This window comes from Protopterus annectens, chromosome 6.part1 (genome assembly GCF_019279795.1).
Source record: "Protopterus annectens isolate FY-2018-M chromosome 6.part1, PAN1.0, whole genome shotgun sequence".
NCBI lineage: Eukaryota > Metazoa > Chordata > Ceratodontiformes > Protopteridae > Protopterus > Protopterus annectens.
This window is the reverse complement of record NC_056738.1, coordinates 346,354,835-346,375,200: the sequence shown is the minus strand read 5'-3', so window position 1 is coordinate 346,375,200 and position 20,366 is coordinate 346,354,835. Positions and strand designations below refer to the sequence as shown.

The window sequence follows — 20,366 nt, the reverse complement described above, 5'->3', positions numbered from 1 at the left end:
AAAAAAAAAAGATAAATGCTGCTATATACTGCAAAGAGTATACATAGATTCGGTGTGCATTATTAGGTATTCCCAGGGGTGACAGCTCTGGGTGTCTTAGTAAGCAATCAGAGGTATGTAAAACTTTACATTTCAAGAGCAGTTATTCATTAACTTTAAATTCTTTGTACAAATCATGCCAACACTGAAAGGAATTAAGCCACTATAAAGGTTTTGTATTGTATAGCCTTACTCCAGAAGTTTCAGGAAAGTGGGAAAAACTGCCAGATTTAAAATCTGTACATTCTTCTTCTGCAGTGAATCTTCTGCTTTTCTGTTTATGGCTGCATACACTTTCATGTAGCAGGTTTTGCACCAGCAAGAACAGGCACAACCCCACTGCATACTCAAAAAGTGTGCAGTGAAGTCCATAGCTGTCAAGAATCACATGTTTTGAGGTACAACATTCATTCTAGCTTTCAAAAACCCTCAGTAGTGCGGCATCTGGCAAGTTTCCTGAATGCACAAAATAAATAAATCCAGCTACAAACCAAAGAAAATTATCAGAATACTGTTACTGAAGACCATAAGAATACTCTGGTCATTTCCAGTTGTTTGTAGATGGCAAATTTCCACATTGCTCAGTGGTATTTCAAACTTGAATGTTTTGCAATTTACCAACGTGCAATCCTTTACTGGTATTACTGAGCTTGATTTTGCTGCTTTTGAACTTTCAGTTTCAAGTTGCATCTTACAACACTTATTTTTCTTATCACATACCGTGTCAGACATTTTGGTGTAGAATGGCTGAATGGTGTAGCACAGTTCCCTTAATGAGACCTGCAAAAAATGTTGCTGAAAGTCTGTAACAGGATTTTGAAATACTTTTTGGAAATAAACAATGCAGCTGGAGCAGTAATCCAGCTGAGATACTTTGTGTACAACATGATGGGGGTGTGGTAACCACTTGCACCAGCATTGCTGTAGATATATTTCATCATTCATTGTTCTACGTATCTGGTCTGAGAAGGATAGATTAAGAAACTGTTTAGGTATCTATCTGGAACACTGCATAGTCATATTTATTTACTCACTTTATTTATTTATTTATTTATTTATTTATTGACATTTGTTAACCGGGTTAGTCCAGCTGGGCCAGAGACCCATTTTCAGTGGAAGGAAAGCTCCAGTTACAATACAGTAAACTACACATAAAAAGTTTGGTTTGCAAATACATACCAATTGCAGTTTGACATACACTACATACATATTGCAGTTTGACATACAAATACATAGAAATAACCCCCCCCCTTTTTTGTTATTAATAACAGTTATGAAGTGGTGCAGTAATGTGCATGCATGGGGTCAAAAGGGTATTAGGAGGCAGATTAAAATGCTAAGCCAAATATGATTAGATAAAGGAGAGTAGTGGAGATTAGGTAGGGTTATGACACGTGCAGGTTTTGGTGTTAAGTTAATGACATCTGAGTTCTTTCTTAAAGTGTATAGGGTGAGTAATGGAGCGGACGTGGAATGGAAGTTTATTCCAACCTTGGGATACAATGGATTTATACAGTAGTTTACAGATAGTTTTTCTTTTGGTTTGTAGATTATAGGTTCATAGGTTCATAGGTTCATACTAGGCTATCTGCCCTGGGGCAATTATAAGCCTAGCCCGATTCTGTATGGCTTACGCCACCCCTTGATTTGAGTATACTGTGCCCTTTTTAAGGTTTAGTTTACTGTGCCTCTGTCTAATAGTGACACGGGAGTAATCCCTGGGACAAACCTATGATCCCCCATCCACCTATCGAGATTCTTCTTGAAGAGATTCAGTGAGGTGCTCTGCCTCACATGAACTGGAATTTTATTCTAGAGCGAAGGGAGCCTCTGGGTTATGAACGCTCCAGCAAGTTCTATTTATTTCTGTGCTGAGGTTCAAGTCCCTCGAGTGTGCGACTCTAAGGGATTTAGATTTACTGAGGTGGAGCATGTCCATTAATTCTGGATTTGACATAGCTTTGTATGTCAGGCATAGATCGCCTCGAAGTAGGCGGTATGCAACTGAGTAGAGCTGGAGTTTTTTTAACAGAGCAGCATATGGCATCTGTTTGAGACCCTTGATCCTCTTGGTGAGATACTTTTGCGGTCTTTCTAATTGCTGCAGGTGTCGGGTAAGGTACATCCCAAAAGGGGCATTGTATTCTATGATGGGCCTGATGAGGGATGAATAAAGGGGCACGATTACCTCTCTTGATCTAGATGTGAAACCCCTCGTGATGAGGTGGGCTATGTAGAAGGTCTTTCTAACCACTTTGGCAATGTGGTTTTCAAAGGAGAGATTGCTATCAACTTGGGTCCCCAGGTCCCTAATAACTTTCTCTGTACTTAATGGGTTTCCGCCTATGTGGTAATTTGTGGGCACATTGTTTTTGCCAAAGGGTATGACTATACATTATTTGGCATTTAGCTTTAAACCATGGCGCTGGCACCAGTTATCTGTCTCTGTGAGACCTTTTTGAAGGATGTTTGTGTCAGCTGGAGAGTCGATTATGGCGCCCAGTTTGCAGTCATCTGCGAACTTGGTGAGCCATAGTCCTCCCACATTTGCGTGTACCTCAGAAAAGTATATACCGAACAAGAGTGGTCCCAGGACAGAACCCTGTGGGATGCCACTTGTGACCGGTTTCGAGTCTGACATGGCTCCAGCAACTCTCACTCTGTGGGTTCTGTCTTTGAGCCAGTTTGTGACCCATCTTGTGACATAGGGGTTTATATTTAAGCTGGATAGCTTATCTATGATGCCCGAGTGGGGTATTTTGTCAAATGCCTTTGCAAGGTCCAGATAGGCTGTGTGGACTACCTTCCCTTCATCTATGGCTTTGGTGACTGTTTCGAAGAAGTCAACCAGGTTCAAAAGGCAGGATCTGCCCTTGACAAAGCCGAACTGGGTAGGATCTAGTGTCTGTAGGTCCCCAATGTCTTTGTTTATGAGCTCCATGATGATCCTCTCCATAGCCTTGCAGACTAAGCTAGTCAGGCTTATGGGGCAATAGTTTCCAGGGTCCGTAGAGGCTCCACCTTTGTGGAGTGGGACCACTGTTGCTGTACGCCATTCTGTGGGCACATATCCTGTAGTGAGGCTGAGATTGTATAGCTGTTTTATTTGAGGGATTAGTTCCTCTTGGAGTTCATGTAGGACGCAACCTGGGATGCCATCTGGTCCCATGGAAGCAGTGTTTTTTGCTTTGGAGAGGGCAGCCTTCACCTGAGCATCAGAGATGTTTGGGAGGCAGCCCTCTGCCAGAATAGATACTTGCTCTTTTGGGGGGGAGGGGGTGGAAAAGTTTGCATTGACCCTGTCTGCCAGGATTTTGGCGATGTCTGTGGGTTCAGTGTACTTTTTGTCGTTTAGAATCAACTCAGAACAAGTCTGGGAGTTGCATCCCAGGTTCCTAACATAACTGAAAAAAGCCTTATGATTGTCTCTGGTGTCCTGTGCAATTTTTCTCTCGAAGCTGGCCTTGGAGGATTTTATGAGGGATCGTAATTTTTTGCTAGTACTGATCAGAGATGCCTTCCCTATTAGGGATTTTGCTCTATCATGTAGTAGCTTCCTCCTTCTGTTGTACAGTTTATTTATGGCAGGGGTCCACCAGACTGGACGCCTGCCTTTGGATGATTGGGCCTTGGTTTTGTTTGGGATAGCATGATCCATGCATTCCTGGAGATGTCCGTAGAATGAGTTTATATAGGATTCTGCAGTTTGGGCCGTAGTTTCCACTGGCCCTGGGGCCTTGAAGGATTCCACTTCGGTTTTGAGAAGTGAGAAGTTCGCTTTTGAGAAGTTTTTCACTGTGGTTTTCTGGGCTGGGGGTGGGGTCGGGATGTGGACATCCAGTGAAATTAATTTATGGTCTGATCTTACCAATGAGGGATATACTTCTGGTGTGGAGCATAGAGTCCCCATGTTGGTAATGATCAGGTCTAGTATGTTGTCCCCTCTTGTGGGAGTGGTGACTAGTTGTTCCATAGCATTTGAGTTTATAATTTCCAGGAACCTTTGGGGTAAGGTGCTGGGGCTTGAGTAGTGCTCCCAGTCAATGTTTGGGTAGTTGAAGTCGCCCAATATAATGGTGTTCGGAGAGATCTTCATGTTCTCCAATGTTTTCAGGAAAGCCGAGTGGGATTCCTGACTTTGAGAGGGTGGTCTGTAGGATGTTATAAACTGAAAAGCAGTCTTGCCCACTGTTAGTTGCACATGGATGGTCTCCGATACTTCGTGCAATGCCACTAACCTGGAGGTGTGGATATCCTTGATAAATATGGAAACTCCCCCTCCTTTTGTGGTTCGGTCCGGGTTTTGGGGCCGAAAAGCAAGATATGAGGTATAGCCTGGTAGTGCTGGGGTGCTCTCTGGAGCCTTGAACCAGGTTGCTGTCACTGCACAGATATCGATGTTCTCCATACAGAGGAGAGCTTTGAGTGCGTGCATCTTGAGGTTAAGACTTCTGGCGTTAAGCAGTATTACCCTTAGTTTATTGTTCCTTGTGCTGTCTGTGGGGGTGGGTTTGACTTTTGAGCCTTGCCTACAAAAGGCACTATGGGGGTGGCAAGAGCCTTTGCCAATATCCGAAAGCCCAGTGGTGACAGGTGCAAGCCATCCCTAGCAAAGCAACATGGCTTGCCGAGCATGTCATCCCAGGCTGACAGACACTGGATCCCCTTTGAATGACACCAAAATTTTAGCCAATTGTTAAAATCGATCATTTTGTCTTTGTACTGTGGCATCAGTCTAGGTGAGGGTAAGATGCTGCTCAAGGTCAGGGTCATACCAGCCTGGGCTACATGATCAGAGAGCTCCTCTATGTCTCTTTTCATGTAGTCCAGGGAGGTACGTCTCAGGTCATTCACACCAGCATGTACAATAACTGAGTCATATTTGTATTTGCTTTGGAGTGACCTGAGTGCTTCCGTTATGTGGCAGATCCTAGCACCCGACAGGCAGCTCACCGTGACCTTCTCTTTATTCAGCCTGGTGAGCGGGATGTCAGTGTGTCTGACAATAGAGTCACCTATTACAAGAGTATCAGGTGTGTTATTCAGCCTTAAGGGCTGTGGCTGCTTGGCACACTGACTTTGTGGGCTATGTGTTGTGCGTGTTTTGTTTTGAGGTAGCGTTTGCTTGGATGTCTGCTTTGGAGGTCTCTGTTGCTTAGGTAGATTTATATTTAGAGCCTCCGAGTATGTTTTTGTGTATTTATGTGTTTGGTTCGCTGATGTGATGGGACTATGTGATACTGGAATTGTGTTGTGTGAGGTTACCTTCTCCTGACTGGTTACACCAGTTTTGAGATGAGAGAGCTCAGCCTCCAGTTTGGCTAAATAGTTGCATCTCTCACATATATTTGAACCTGTTTGGAGGAGGAGAGGGTTGTCCGTGTACATGAGACAGTTGTAACATTGCCTCAAAATTCCCAGATTCACCAGCTGGACTGGAGAGGAAACCATTGACTGACCTTTGGACATGCTAGAATAATATAGGGAAACTGAATTTAAGACGGACCAATAGAGGACAGGGTAATCGTAAAGAGTATAAGAGTAAGTAGTGCTTATGGTTTAATAGTGCTAACTTGTAGGATTACTTAACTGGACCAGTGAAGGGCCTTAGAATGAGAATATGGTGTTTAAATTGAGAGATAGAGCAGTTCTAAGGGAAAAAGTGAAGAGCAGACTTTGTGGAGACAGGAATAGTTTAAATCCAATTAGGCGGCGTTGCCCGCTGTTGCGCTATGCACAAAAACGTGCAAAACCGCGCAAAAGAGGGTTTTAAGAGAGGAAGATGAAGGAGTTTGGAATTGATCCAAAATGGCCAATAAAACTACAGTTTCAAATCAGTAACCACTCCCACAGGGGCAGGCAGGCTGCTCAATGTTTTTCACTGCCACTGATCAATAGAGAGACTTCCCTTTAGTCCAAGCAAAAAATGGCCTCCAAGAAACTTACAAACAGTTCAAGAACAGCAAGCCTGTAACTGAACTTTTTTAAATCTCAGAAAAGTGGGAAAAAAGCAAGATTTTTTTTTTGTTTTTTTCAGAGATAGCAGAGGTTCACATGTATCAACAAGTTATAACAGTGCAGTAAATGACCCCACACAAGAATGCTAGGCCAAAGACAGATAAAATGCAAGTTCTGAGAAAAAAACGATTTTAAAAATAAGTGCAAACAGGAAATTCAGTAAACAGCTCTTGGTTGTGCTCTAAATACAGTTACTAATGCAGAAATCAAGTTTAACAAGCCAGAAAATGCTCGAAATAGACGGCTATGCAGAAAAACTTAGCAAATAAACAGAGGAAAAATACTTAAAATCTCAAAAGTGGCTCCTTTCTTCTCTCAGCGTTTTCTCCTGTCAAGGAGTTGCTGATTAGTGGTACGGAATGGGTGAGTGGGAGTATAGGTGGATACTAAAGAGGAGAGAGCAGGGCAGGAGGATGATGTGCAGAGTATGGAATGAGTAATTTGAAACTGAGATAGAAGAAGTTGTTGTGGAAGTTCAAGCCATTGAAGAGAGTTGAGTGCAAGGCAATGGTGTGAGTTATAAGGAGAGTTTGTGACAAATGTTGCTATTTTGTGGTAAGTTTGCTGGAGTTTGGCCAGGGTAGTGGACTGAATATTAGTTAGGATTGGGGTGGCATAGAGAAGGGAGGGGAGAAGAAGAGCCTGTGCCAAGGAGAGTCTAGCATTACAGGTTAAGAATTTATGGTTTTGATAGAGCATGCCCAATTTCTGGTGAGTCTTTTTAATACTTTGAAGGATATGTAGGTTAAATTTGAGTTTGTCATCAATAATGGCACCTAGAAGCTTTGTGTGGGAGTTAGATTGCATGGTGGTGTTATTGGAGGATGTGATGAGAAAGGTAGATTTAAGGTGAGTGAGAAAACAAGGGAGGAATAGCAGGAGTTTTTTTTTTTTTTTGGTGGTTCAAGATGAATAGATTATCAGGCAGCCACTTTCCAACGCATAGGAAGGTCTCCTGGGTAAGAGTGTGGAGGTCAGTGATATTGCTGAAAGTGAAGATAAGACTAGAGCCGTCAGTGTATTGAATTAGAGCAGATTGTTTGCAAGAAGGATGAAGTTCATAGGTTCATAGGTTGGTACTAGGCTATTGGCCCTAGGGCCTATACAAGCCTAGCCATAACAATTCCCTGGCTATTTCTTCCCACAGTATTTACTTCCCTGGACCCTTGTCTAGCAGGGCGACTGACGTGATCCCCGGGGTGAATTTCCTATCTCCCATCCAATCATCAAGGTTCCTTTTGAAGAATGCCAAAAAGGCGCTCTCTGCTTGGCATGTATGGGCAGTCTAGTCCAGAGTCTGGGGAGTCTCTTGGTCAGGAACCTATCCCTCCAGCGTGTTTTGTCCATTGTGATGACAAGGTTTAGATCCCTGGAGCATGTTTCTCTGAGGAATTGGGGTTTCTTTAAGTGTAGCATGTCCAACAGCTCTGGGTTTGTCATGGCCTTGTATGTTAAGCAGAGATCACCTCTGAGTAGACGATATGTGACAGAGTATAGGTGGAGTTTTTTTAAATGGTCAGTATAGGGCATCTGCTTTAGGCCTGTGATTCTTTTAGTGAGGTATTTCTGCGGCCTTTCTAGTTGTTGCAGATGTCTTGAGAGGTACACACTGAATGGGGTGTTATATTCTATAATGGGTTTAATCATTATTAATCATTATTCTATAATGGGTCTAATCATTAGTAAAGATATTGAAGAGGTGGGGACCCAAGATGGAACCTTGGGGTACCCCAATAGTAACTGGGAGGTAGGGTGAGCAGGAGGAAAGCCATCAAACAGATTTCTGTCTTTGAGACATGTAACTAGAGAGAAAGGCTAGGCCAGAAGGAAATAGACTGAGGTTAGAAATTTTGGTTAGAAGTAAAGGATGAGAGACAGTGTCGAAGGCTTTAGAGAGGTCAAGGAAAAGGCAGGATACAAGGTGATTTTTATCACGGCCCTCAGCTATTGTATTTGTAAATGACAGGAGGGCTGTGGTAGTGCTATGATTAGGGTGGAAGCCATGTTGAGTGGGTGTGAGAAAGTTATGCTGAAGGAGATAAGTTTAGGAGTTGTGAGTGTATACATTTTTCAAGTATTTTGGAAAGAGGAGGGAGGATTGCAATTGGTTGAAAGTTTGATGGGTCAATTGAGTTCCCACCTCTATGCAGGGTGATGGTGAAGAAGGACTTCCAAATCTCTGGGACTGTTGCTACCTGAATAGATCTATTGATTAGTAGGGATACTGGATAGGCTATGGATTCAGCCGCTAATTTGAGGAAAGTGGATGGGAGATTGTCTGAAGAGGGAGAACAGGGTTTAAGCTTTAGTAGGAGTGATTTAATGAAGTGAGTTGGAACTGACTAAAAGGAGAAGAGGTTATTGCTGTGTGGGCTTGGAGGGGTAGAGGGAGTAATACTGCTGGAATTGGAGGGTGTAAGTTTCAGGACAGTATCAGTGAAGTATCTGTTGAGAAGGGTAACAGTTTCCAGAGGAATGTTATTTGGGAAAGGGGAGGGATTAGAAGGGCATCCGGGATTAAGAATTTTATTTAAGGTAGTCCAGAATTTCTTTGGCTTGGTTTTGCTGTTAGTCTATGGAGAGTTATAACAGGATTTTTTGTCGCTGATGACGTGTTTTTTGACAAGGTTCTGAAATTCTTTATACATTTGAAACAGGGGAGGTTGTTTGGTCTTAGTCCAGGCTTTCCAAGTACTATCACGTTTATGCATGAGGGATCTAGTTTCTTTAGAAAGCCAGGGTGCAAAATTAGATTTAATTCAAATTCACCTGGATGGGGCATGGAAGTTAAGGGTATCTAGGAATATTTTATTAAACTTAAGCCAGGGCCAGCCTTAGCTCAAACGGCGCCCTAGGCGAAGCACTGCACTGGCGCCCCTTAAGCCCCACCCACACTGAACACAAGGAACTCCCCTATTTGAGCCACGCCCACAGAAGGGTCACTCCCACAAAACACTCCAGATCTTTCCATGCTTAAATGCATGAAAATCCATTTCATACTGTAAGACATCTTGTAGTTTAGTTGACTGCAATTGAAGGCTGAATATCCTTAAACCTGGTTGATCTGTTGCTTGTGTAGTGTTCATCTGCAGTCATGAGACAGTATTAACTTTTTTTGCAATGTGCATTGATGTTTCATTGATGTTTGTGTAGAAGTTCTCATTTGGTCTAGTGTAGCAGCAACTCTACATTTTACTATATACCCTGATGTGCTTCATGCTCTTCACAGGTCAGCAATCAAGTCTACATACTTCAGACAGCTACATAGTGATGTGGTGGTGCTGCAGCTGTATGCTGACCCAGAGGCCAAAAGGAAATCAGTGTTACTACAGTCAGTGATGTCTTGAACTTTGCATACAACTTAACACTAAGCAGATTTCAGAATTGTATTGGCAGCGTTTATCCCTTATGGGTTGCAGATGGATATGGGACCTTTAAATTCAGTTTTAAACAGCAGTGTACTACTTTCAGCCATCATGTCAATGCAAGTAATTTGAAGACATATTTAAGACGAGAGACATTGATAGTGTCAAATGATTTATTCCATTACTTGTCAAGTACATTTTATATGCAATCTTTGACAGTAAAATTTTGCATTTGTACAAACTGTCAGTTCTGGTTGACCAATTTGAAAACAGGTTTCAGTTGGCACAATTAATGCTAGAGACATTGAAATAGTCAGATTTTATTTCATTGCTGGCTGCTAGACATTTACTTTATACAGTTCATAAATTGTCAGATGACTTTATTGCATTGCTCTCCCATTATGTACAGTTCTCTCATTACATGTACAGTTCTCTCCCATTACATGTACAGTTCTCTCCCATTACATGTACAGTTCTCTCCCATTACATGTACAGTTCTCTCCCATTACATGTACAGTTCTCTCCCATTACATGTACAGTTCTCTCCCATTACATGTACAGTTCTCCCATTACATGCATGTTTGACACTTGTATAAACTGCCAGGTGCACTTGAATTGTCACTTCATGTGAAAGACATTGGAAATTGTCATTTAATTATTCCTTTGCTGGCTACCAGATGAACATTTCCAACTGCAGTCTTCAACAATAAAAAGTGTTTCACTTCTAAAAACTGTCCAGTCTGCTTGATTTAAAACATTGGGTTTCAGTTGGCACAATTAATGTTAGACATTGAAATTGTCAGATTTTATTTAATTGCTGGCTCCTAGACATTTCTATATGCAATATTTGACAGTTAAATGTTTAACTTGCAAAGTGTCAGGTCCACATGAGTAACTTCAAGACATTCATTTAGCTGGTTCAGTTCATGCTTGACATTGTAGTCCGGTTTTATTCCACTGCTGCCATTAGATGTACATTTCTATATGCACATGTTTCACAATGAAATGTGTTTGGTCCACGTAAATTGACACCCTTCATGCCAACAATAGTCATTCAAGTATTCCTTTGCCGGCTATTAGATGTGCATTTCTAAATGCAGTGTTCAACAGTAAAAAGTGATTAACTTGTACAAACTGTCAGGTCCACTTAAGTTGAAGACATTAGATTTCAGTTGGTGCACTTCAAAGTTAGACATCAAAATTTGTCACATTTTATCTGCTGCTATTCATGCATTTCTATATGCAATACTTCACAATTAATGTGTACAAAAGAAAAAAGTGCCTGGTCTGCTCGAGTAATTTTGAAAAGGTTAGGCATAGTTCATGTTAAAGACATTGAAATGGTCAGATTTTTTCATTGCTGGCTACTACACATTTCTATTTAATGTGTGACTTAAGTTTAAATTGCCAAACTGTCAGGTACACTTGAGTTATTTGAAGACTCATTTAGCTGGTTCATGCTTCAGACATTGTAATACTTTGGTTTTATTCCCCTGCTGCCATTTGATGTACATTTCTATATGCAATGTTTCACAGTGAAATGTTACACTTGTACAAACTGTCATGTTTACTGCAGTCTTAGAGATTTCAGTTGGCACATTCCCTCTGAAATGTGGTGTATCATTGGTAATTTATTTGAGACTGGCACTGACCCTATTGGCATTATACAACTACACCTTTAATTACACAATGAACCCAAGATTGGCCCTAGGGTCTACACAAGCCTAGCCATAACCAATTCCTGAAACATTAGCAGATGCAAGAACAGGGTTTGACTTTGTTATAGCCATTCAGGTTTGCCAGTCACAGTAATGGAGAAGTGCACAACTGACAGTACTCAGCTTCCCTACCAACTTAGCTGTACTGCTTCCCTACAGGAACTCTGGCATACTGCACAATTGTTATGCCTTACACTGTAAAATCTTGACTACAGGTTAAATCAGACGTGAAATCATGCATAATTTGCACACCATTCATTACCTACCTAGCTACTTACTAAAGCTGCACTTATCGTGCCTTGCACTGAGCAAATCAATTATATCACCATAGTCTATCTGGCAAGATACCTCATTCATTGAGATCATAGCCAAGGCCACAAGTCTATCTTGTCATATAGTACTTAAATATGTTAGTTGTAGTTTGGAGAAGCTTCTCTCCCCAGATGCAACTGTCATTAGCAGTGTCAAAATGTGCAGAGCTACCACTACCTGTGGGAATATCTTAAGTAATACGCGCTTTATTACATTGACATCCAGCACTGATAATCCCTTTGGAGTAATGTGTTAAAGTGTTTAATTCCTCATACAGCTGTACTACATCAATATCAACAGATTCCAACTGGGTTAACAGACAGAATTGAAATATGTTCAGTAACTACCAAGAGTTCTTGTATGTTGTAGAGAAGCCAAAAGTAGCACTGAGCTGGACATTGAGTGAACCCATCCTTCACAGATGACTGCATCAACATGAGTGTTGAGTTGACTTTATTCTGTTCAGGACCAAGTCATTTGGTTGATAAAAGCCTCCACTTTCCTGGGTCTCACCTCATCTGCACCAGGAAACTGGAATTCTACCTCCAGTGCTTCTGCTAGCTCAGTAGTAGTTACTTTTGCCATTTTGTACCTTGTGGCCCTGTATTATGTTAAAACACTTTTCAGTTCATCAAGCAGAATCACTGCTTGATAAATTTGCATGGAAGAGCTTTGCAAATGTTTACTGACTTTTCCAACCTTCACTAATGCATCATACCAGACCACCAATGCTATTAAAAACTTAGCACTTCTTGTACTAGCCATGCTGCTTCAGATATGCATTAGGATCTTTTGTAAGTTCTGCCACTGAAACCAAGGCATTGGAAAGTGCACCCACTTTAGGGTGCTTGACACTTTCTACCCTACACTTCCACCTGGTCTCAAAGTGGCTTTACAGATAGACCTGACACATCACAAAATATTTTGTACCTCTGAAAAGTGTACATTCGTTGCAGATTACCAAAGAATGAAACATCTACTGAAGACTTTGCAGCATCACTTTTTACAAGATTGAGATTGTGACAGCCCGAGGGTACAAAAAATGCATGTGGATTTAAAGACAAGATTCCTGCAACACCAGAATGTTTCCTTTCATATTTCGAGCCAATGTCATAACCCTGGCCTCTGCAGTTATCTAGTGGAATTCCCAAACTTAAGTTCATTTAACATGGTCAGTGAGAAATCCACCAGTAGTCCCAGTAACATGGAAGGACAAAAAGTACCCCTTTCCTTCCAGTTTCATTGCATTCACAAAACAGACAGTTTCATGCAACGTTACACTTGTATTGTCATGTCTGCATGAGGCAACTAGTGTTCAGTTGGCACAGTTCACTGTATACTGCAACTGGCAGATAGACTGGCAATGACCCTACCGCCATTATGCAACCACACCTTCCATTATGCATGCAGAAACATTAGCAGACAGAAGAATAGGGTTCAACTTTGTCCTAGCAATTCAAGTAAGCCAGTTACAGCAGTACAGAATAGTGCCTAGTTGACAGTACTTTGTGCTGCTGCCCTACAGGAACTCTGGCATTGAAAAGTATTGTTATGCCTTCCGCTGTAGGATCAGACTACAGAGTACATCAGATGTGAAATCATACATACTTTGCACACTGTTCAGTCTCTACCTAGCTACTTACAAAAGCTGCACTTTTCATGCCTTGTAATCAGTTATATCAGCATATAACATCTGGCAAGAGCAGTTATTAATTCAGATCATAGCCAATCCCACAGGTTTACCTTGTAACATAGTACTTGTTTGGAGAAACTTCACTCCCCAGATGCAACTGTCACATGCAGTGTCAACAAAATGCGCAGCGCTACCTCTAGTAAGAGACAAATACACGATTACATTAAGGACATCAAGCACTGACATTACTCCAAAGGGATTATCAGTGTTTAAATCCTTATACAGCTGTACTGCATCAATATCAGCAAATGCAAAGTGGGTTAACAGACAACTGAAATATCTTCAGTAACTACCAAGAGTTCATGTGTGTTGAGGAAGCCAAAAGTAGCACTGTCAGCTGTAAGTGTAGTGAACCAGTCCTTCTGAAATGACAGTGCAACAACAAGAGTGTTAAAAGTTGACTTTAACACTTATTGTACTGCTCAGCAATGCTGCTTCAGAAATGCCTTAGGATCCTTGCCTTTTGTAAGTTTTGCCACTGAAACCAAGGCATAGCAAAGTGCACCCACTTCAGATCACACTACTTTGACACTTTCTCCTTGCACTTCAACCTGGTCCAAGTGGCTTTACAGTTAGACCCAACACATGCCAAAATAGTTTGTACTAGAGTTAGAATGTAAACAGTGTACATTCATTGCAGATTACCAAAGAATGAAACAGCATCTACTGAAAAGTTAGTTTGCATCAGCAATTACTAGATTGTGATTGTGTGACAGCCAGAGGGTGCAAGAAATGCATGTGGATCTAAAGAAAATTCTTGCCTGAACAGTTTCCTTTCATGTTAACAGCCATTGTCATAACCCTGGCCACTGCAGTTTTGTGGAACTCAACTTCAGTTCATTTACCGCAATGTCACTGAGAAAGCCAGCAGCAGTCTCAGTATCCTGGAGGAAGGAGAAGTACACATTTCCTTCCACAGTTTCATTGCATTCAGCAATACAGACACAGTCTGACATTTCTAGATGCTATGTTTCAGTGAAATGTTACACTTGTTCAGACTGTCATTTCTACTTGAGTCACTTAAAATCAGTAGGCTTGAGTCACTTAATAGTAGGCTTGTTTTCACAATGTTAAATATACTGTACCAGTCAGATAATTTATCAAAGACTGGCAATGATCCTATTGGCAGTAGGCAACTATACCTTCAGTACACATGCAAGAACATGTGCAGTTGGCTTCGCTATACCCATTCAGGTATGTTACAATATAGAAGTGCATAGCTGGCCATACTTGGTGCTTACCTGCCAACTCCACTGTAGTGCTTCCGTACAGGAACTTGCATACTACAGAACTACAGTGCCTTCTGCTTACAACTGTTGTAAAGTCATACAAAATTTGCACATTGTGGATTCATACCTAACCACTTTCTAAAACTACACTTTTCTTGCCTTGCACTGAGCAAATCTATCAATTATATCAGCAGAGTCTATCTGGCAAGATATTTCATTATTAATAGAAATCATAGCCAAGCCCACAAGTCTATCCTGTAGCATAGTACTTCTTAAGTATGTTTTAATTAGTTTGAGTTTGGAAAAGCTTCTCTCCCCAGATGCAACGGTCACTGGCAAAGTCAACAAAATGCGTAGAGCTACCACTACCTGTGGGAATATCTCCACTAACCCACACTTTGTCATTACATTAAGGACATCCAGTGCTGATAATCCCTTTGGCATAATGTGGCAAAGGGTTTTCAATTCCTCATACAGCTCTACTGCATCTATATCAGCAGAGTCATTGTGCGTTAAAAGATTCTGCAAGTCTTTACAGAGCTGCAATAGCTCATCATCAGAAACATTACAGAGGTCTTGTATGTTGTAGAGGAAGCCAAAAGTAGCACTATGAGCTGCAAGTTGAGTGAACCTGTCCTGCACAGATGACAGTGCAACATCAACAAGAGAGTTGAAAAAGTTGATTTTAAAATTCTGTTCAGGACTAGTTAGACACTCATCGTCACCTTCATAACCAAAAAGCTTCCTCTTTTTCCTGGGTCTCATCTCATCTGCACCAGGAAACTTGAGTTCTACCTCCAGTTCTTCAGCTAGCTCAGTAGCAGTCACTTTTGCCTTTTCGTACCCTGTGGCCCTGTATTCTGTTAAAAACCTTTTCAGTTCTTCAAGCAGAAGAACTGCTTGAGCAATCTGCATGGATGAGCTTTGTAAAAGTTTACTGACTTGTCCAACCCTTACTAATACATCATACCAGACTACCAGCACTATTAAAAACTTAGCACTTTTCATTGTACTGCTCAGTGATGCTGCTTCTGAGTATGCCTTAGGATCCTTCCCTTTTGTAACTTCCGCCACTGAAACTAAGGCATCATAAACTGCACCCACTTGGTATCTCACTGCTTTCACACTTTCTACCCTACACTCCCACCTGGTCTCACACAGCGGCTTTACAGTTAGACCAGACACATTATCCCGAAATATTTTGTACCTCTGAGTAGAGGATGTAAACAGAGTATACATTCGTTGCAGATTACCAAAGAATGAAACAGCATCTATAGAAGACTTTGCAGCATCACCAATTACTAGATTGAGATTATGACAACCACAGGGTACAAAAAATGCACGTGGATTTAAGGCCAAGATTCTTGCCTGAACACCAGAATGTTTCCCCTTCATATTAGAGCCATTGTCATAACCCTGGCCTCTGCAGTTTTCGAGGGGAACTCCCAAACTTTTGTGTTCATTTAACACAATGTCTGTCAGAAAACCCCCAGTAGTCTCAGTAACCTGGAGGAAGGACAAGAAGTACTCCTTAACTTCCACACTTTCATTGCATTCAGCAATACGGACAGTCAGTGACATCTGTTCCTGATGACTGCAGTCAGGAGTACAATCCAATATAATAGAGTAGTACTTTGCATTTGTTATCTTTTGCAAAATAGAGTCTCTGACAGACTTTGATATTAACATTAACAACTCGTTCTGAATGGTTTTCCCCAAGTAGTGATCATGGATCTCTGCATTACTGATCCGACGAAGATGCTCTTGTATTACTGGATCAAACTTGCCCAACAGCTACACTAACCCAAGGAAGTTGCCATTACCACTTGTAAAGAGTCGATCCTCACTCCCCCTAAATGCCAAGTTATGTTGGGACAAGTACTGACAGATTGCAAGAAGTCTTTCCAAAACGTTTCTCCAGTATTTTCTCTCAGACTTAATCATGTTCTCACGGTGGTGATCAATGGTGGAGCTATTCTTAAGCCTCAAGTGCAAGTCACTCCACTTAGCAGCAGCTTCTTTATGTTTCACTGATCGCTCGTGTTCTACAAGCTTTTGGCCCAAATTTTTCCAGTCACATGTTCCTGTACTAGACAGGGCAACTAAATGAGTACTGCTGAAGAGTTTGCAACAAAAACAAAATACTAAGTCACTACTTTCAGAATACACCAACCAAGACCTTCTGACTGTCTCACCATTTGTAAGTCTTTTTGTATAGAAGATAGGATTAAATCTTCTATGGTGATCATCATAGGGAAAAGCGTGATTCATTATCTGAACAGGCCGTTCAGCACTTAACAGACAGCGAACTTTATCATCCATGGGATCTGGCCATTTACCAGGGTCACTATCGACTTCACTGCATGTTACTGGAGCTACTTCCTTATTTTCCTCCTCACATACATCTACTACTTGGTCAGATACAGGACTTGCTCCTAGCTCTGACCACACAGGAATAGAGTGAATGGATGCCCCAGACACCGACTCAGCTCCACACTCGCTGACACACTCAGCATTACCACCTGCAAGGTCAGAGCCATTATCACACACCTCTGACTCACATTCATTATCTGTACATCCAGTACCAGTATTGTCAACATCTACCATACAGCAAGCATCGCTGGGACTTTGGCAGGAACTGTCACTTTCACCTGGTCTGGAAGGACTGCTTGGCACCTCAGAGAAATCTGCCTCTTGAAGCATTTCACTGTCCCTGTCTTGCTGCTCACTGCTGTCTAATGTCTGACTAGACTGCATAAATCGCATCATTGAAGCACGTAAACTAGCCACTTGCAATTCTCTCTCAGCCTTTCTTTTTCTATTTGCTGCACCAGAAAGCTTCTTTGGACCTTTTCCAGGCTGTCTGTTAAAAATAAATTTTGGAAATTCAGATGTTAGGAATGGAAATTGCAGTGTTCATAAACTCCCTCAATTCTTAGAGCTGCCAACCCACATAAGTCTTTCAATTCACCCAACTAGGCCTTGCAACTACAAATGGTTGTATAACTAAATACATGTATTAGAGTCAACTTTATACTATACAAAATTAGAGCCAACTTTATACTACACAAAATTAGAAAACAGCCGAACAGTGTACAGGCTTCTCAATTGCTGGCACTAGAGAGCCATCTAATCAAGAATCAGTCATCTGGAACTAGAGCTTGCATACATTGTGCACATTTAACCCCCCCCCCATCTCATCCTATCCATGTACTTGTAAACATTTTGAATGTTACTGTACTGGTTCATAAAGTGATATTATGCCGCAATTTTCATCTAATTTACTGTCCACACTGATTGTGCCTGCAATGCAAGGCAGCAGGAATGCTATTCAGTTGTCATGGAAGTGTTTACCGATTCACAGATGCAGAGGAGGTGGTATTCATTGCAGAGGATGCGGTATTCATTGCAGCACATGAAGCTTCCGAATATTGCAGTTGTTTCCTATCACGTTCAAGGTAAGCAGTTTCCCAAAGATCTATGAAGGACGAAACATTAGTGTAAACATACTGTATGCTACAAAAAAAAAAAAAAAGAAAAAAGACGACACCATTGATGCACCCCAGACGATCGCAAGTCACTTATACAACGCCACCGCAGAACCTCCGTATAATATGACTGCTACTGCCAGTACATCTCCTTGAGATATTATAGCAGAGTCTGTTCCTTAGACAGAACCTATTACACAGCCACACTTGCTTCTTTCACTTGTACTACAAAATATTTATATATAAACCAGCACATGAATTACTATGTTAATTCATATTACCATTCTACATTCAAATTACATTTTTGCTGTGAGATCAGTGTACTGCAAACAATAAAAAAGTTCATTGCTATTGTACATAGCGTCCCCATCACTCCCATTCATACACTGCTATTCCTCCGCTATGGCAAGAAGGCCAAGTAAATTCAATTATTTCTTCCTACATGTTTTAATCAATAGGCATTTTGAACTTCAGCAGCACATGATACAAAACCTACCAACAAATACCTTTGCAGGTAACTGCACCAATGAACTGTCCTAAGACATTTTCAAAAGGGGGAAAAAAAAAATCACAGCTAAATAGCCAGGCACTGCGGTATATAAAAATTGCACTTAACTCTACGTCTACAATTAGTATTGTCATTCTGACAGCAGGCAAGTAAATTGTTAACTCATTTCTGAGTGTCAGCAACTCAAACTAAAAATGCAGCAGTGCAAGACTCAAACCATAAATACTAAATGCACTGTAACTATGGTACTAGAAGTAACAATTTGCATTCAAATGCAGTTCAGAGAGTTAAGAAACTAACACAACTTCCAGTGCATGCATGCTCACTCAGCTTTGTTTCACGAGCACCCACATAGTGACATTTAATTTGCCACTGCTCATTAAATACCCGACAGTAATCTGAAACACCAAAATTTCATGCAAAGGAAACTCAAACGTGTAAAACTGCTTTGCCCAACAGTAAAAAGTTGAGCAAGAGTAATATAGCATTTGACAAAATCAGAAAATATAAATCACCACAAATATGCCTTCAAAAAACTGCACTAGCAATGCTTATGCTGCTATCAAATATGCTTTAACATACCATTGATCTGCAGTAAAACAATCAAGTACATCACAAAAAAATGTTAGAAATACATTATGAGGTAACAGCAATGCTGATGGATTGTTATTGCTGACATATGAAAAATCCTGCAGAACAAATAGCTGTGGATCCAGCAGATTTTTCTTGTACTTAATTTATTACAGTTGTATGCAATGATTAGTGCTACGGACAGAGAAACATGGAGTAACAGTGCTTTCATATGTGTATAACTTAGTTTCAGAAAGGCTGCCAAAGACTCTAACTTGGTATACCCTCTCTTTATCACTTAGAAAGAATAGCTTTCTGTATGTCAATGAATTTCACTGTGACAGGGTGGCAGTTCTCCCAACTACAGACTTTTGTACAAAAGGACTCAGGAAAACACCAAAATTATGTCACTTGCCTAGTCTGTCTTGCAATAGCCAGGCATGGCTATTGCAAGACAAACATCTCTACAAACATCTCTAATGCTCAGGTGAGAACTGCTCTCTCCAAGGCAAAAAACACAGCATCCATGGGACCAGATGGTGTCCCCGGATGTGTGCTCCACGAACTCAATGAGGAATTAAACCCGCAGTTAGGGCAGCTGTTTAATCTTAGCCTCACCTCAGGATACGTGGCCAAGGAGTGGCGTACGGCAACTGTGGTCCCACTTCACAAAGGCGGTGTCTCCACAGACCCTGGAAATTAACGTCCCATCAGCCTGACAAGCTTGATCTGCAAAGCTATGGAGAGGATCATAATGGAACTCATAAAGACATAGGAGACTTGCAGACTTTGGATCCGACCCAGTTTGGCTTTGTCAAAGGCAGATCATGCCTTTTAAACTTTGACTTTTTCGAAACAGTCACCAAGGCCATTGATGAGGGAAAGGCAGTCCACAAAGCCTACCTCGACCTGGCAAAGGCTTTCGACACAATACCCCACTCAGGTATCATTGAAAAACTCATCAGCTTAAATGTAAACCCATACGTCACAAGATGGGTTGCAAACTGGCTAAGTGACAGAACACACAGGGTCAGAGTTGCTGGCGCCATGTCAGACTCAAAGCCCGTCACAAGTGGTGTCCCACAGGGCTCAGTCCTGGGCCCTCTCCTGTTCGGCATCTACTTTTCAGAAGTACAAGCAAACACAGGAGGATTATGGCTGACAAAATTTGCAGATGACTGCAAACTGGGCGCCATAGTTGAGAACACATCTGACACATATATCCTTCAGAAGGGTCTTATAGAAATGGATAACTGGTGCCAGAGCCATGGCCTAAAGTTAAAGGGCAAAAAATGCATAGTCATACCCTTCGGAAAAAACAAGGTTACCCCTAGCTACCATATAGGCGGCAACCCACTAAACACAGAAGAGGTTATCAGGGATCTGGGGACCCAGGTTGACAGTAACCTTTCATTTGACACTCACG

The 20,366-nt window shown here is 41.4% G+C and overlaps 1 pseudogene; it reads right to left on the bottom strand.

Annotated features, from left to right (window-relative positions):
- The window catches only part of LOC122805291, a 32,899-nt pseudogene extending 18,472 nt beyond the window's left edge, over positions 1–14,427 (bottom strand).
- Between the last annotated feature and the right edge of the window lie 5,939 nt (positions 14,428–20,366).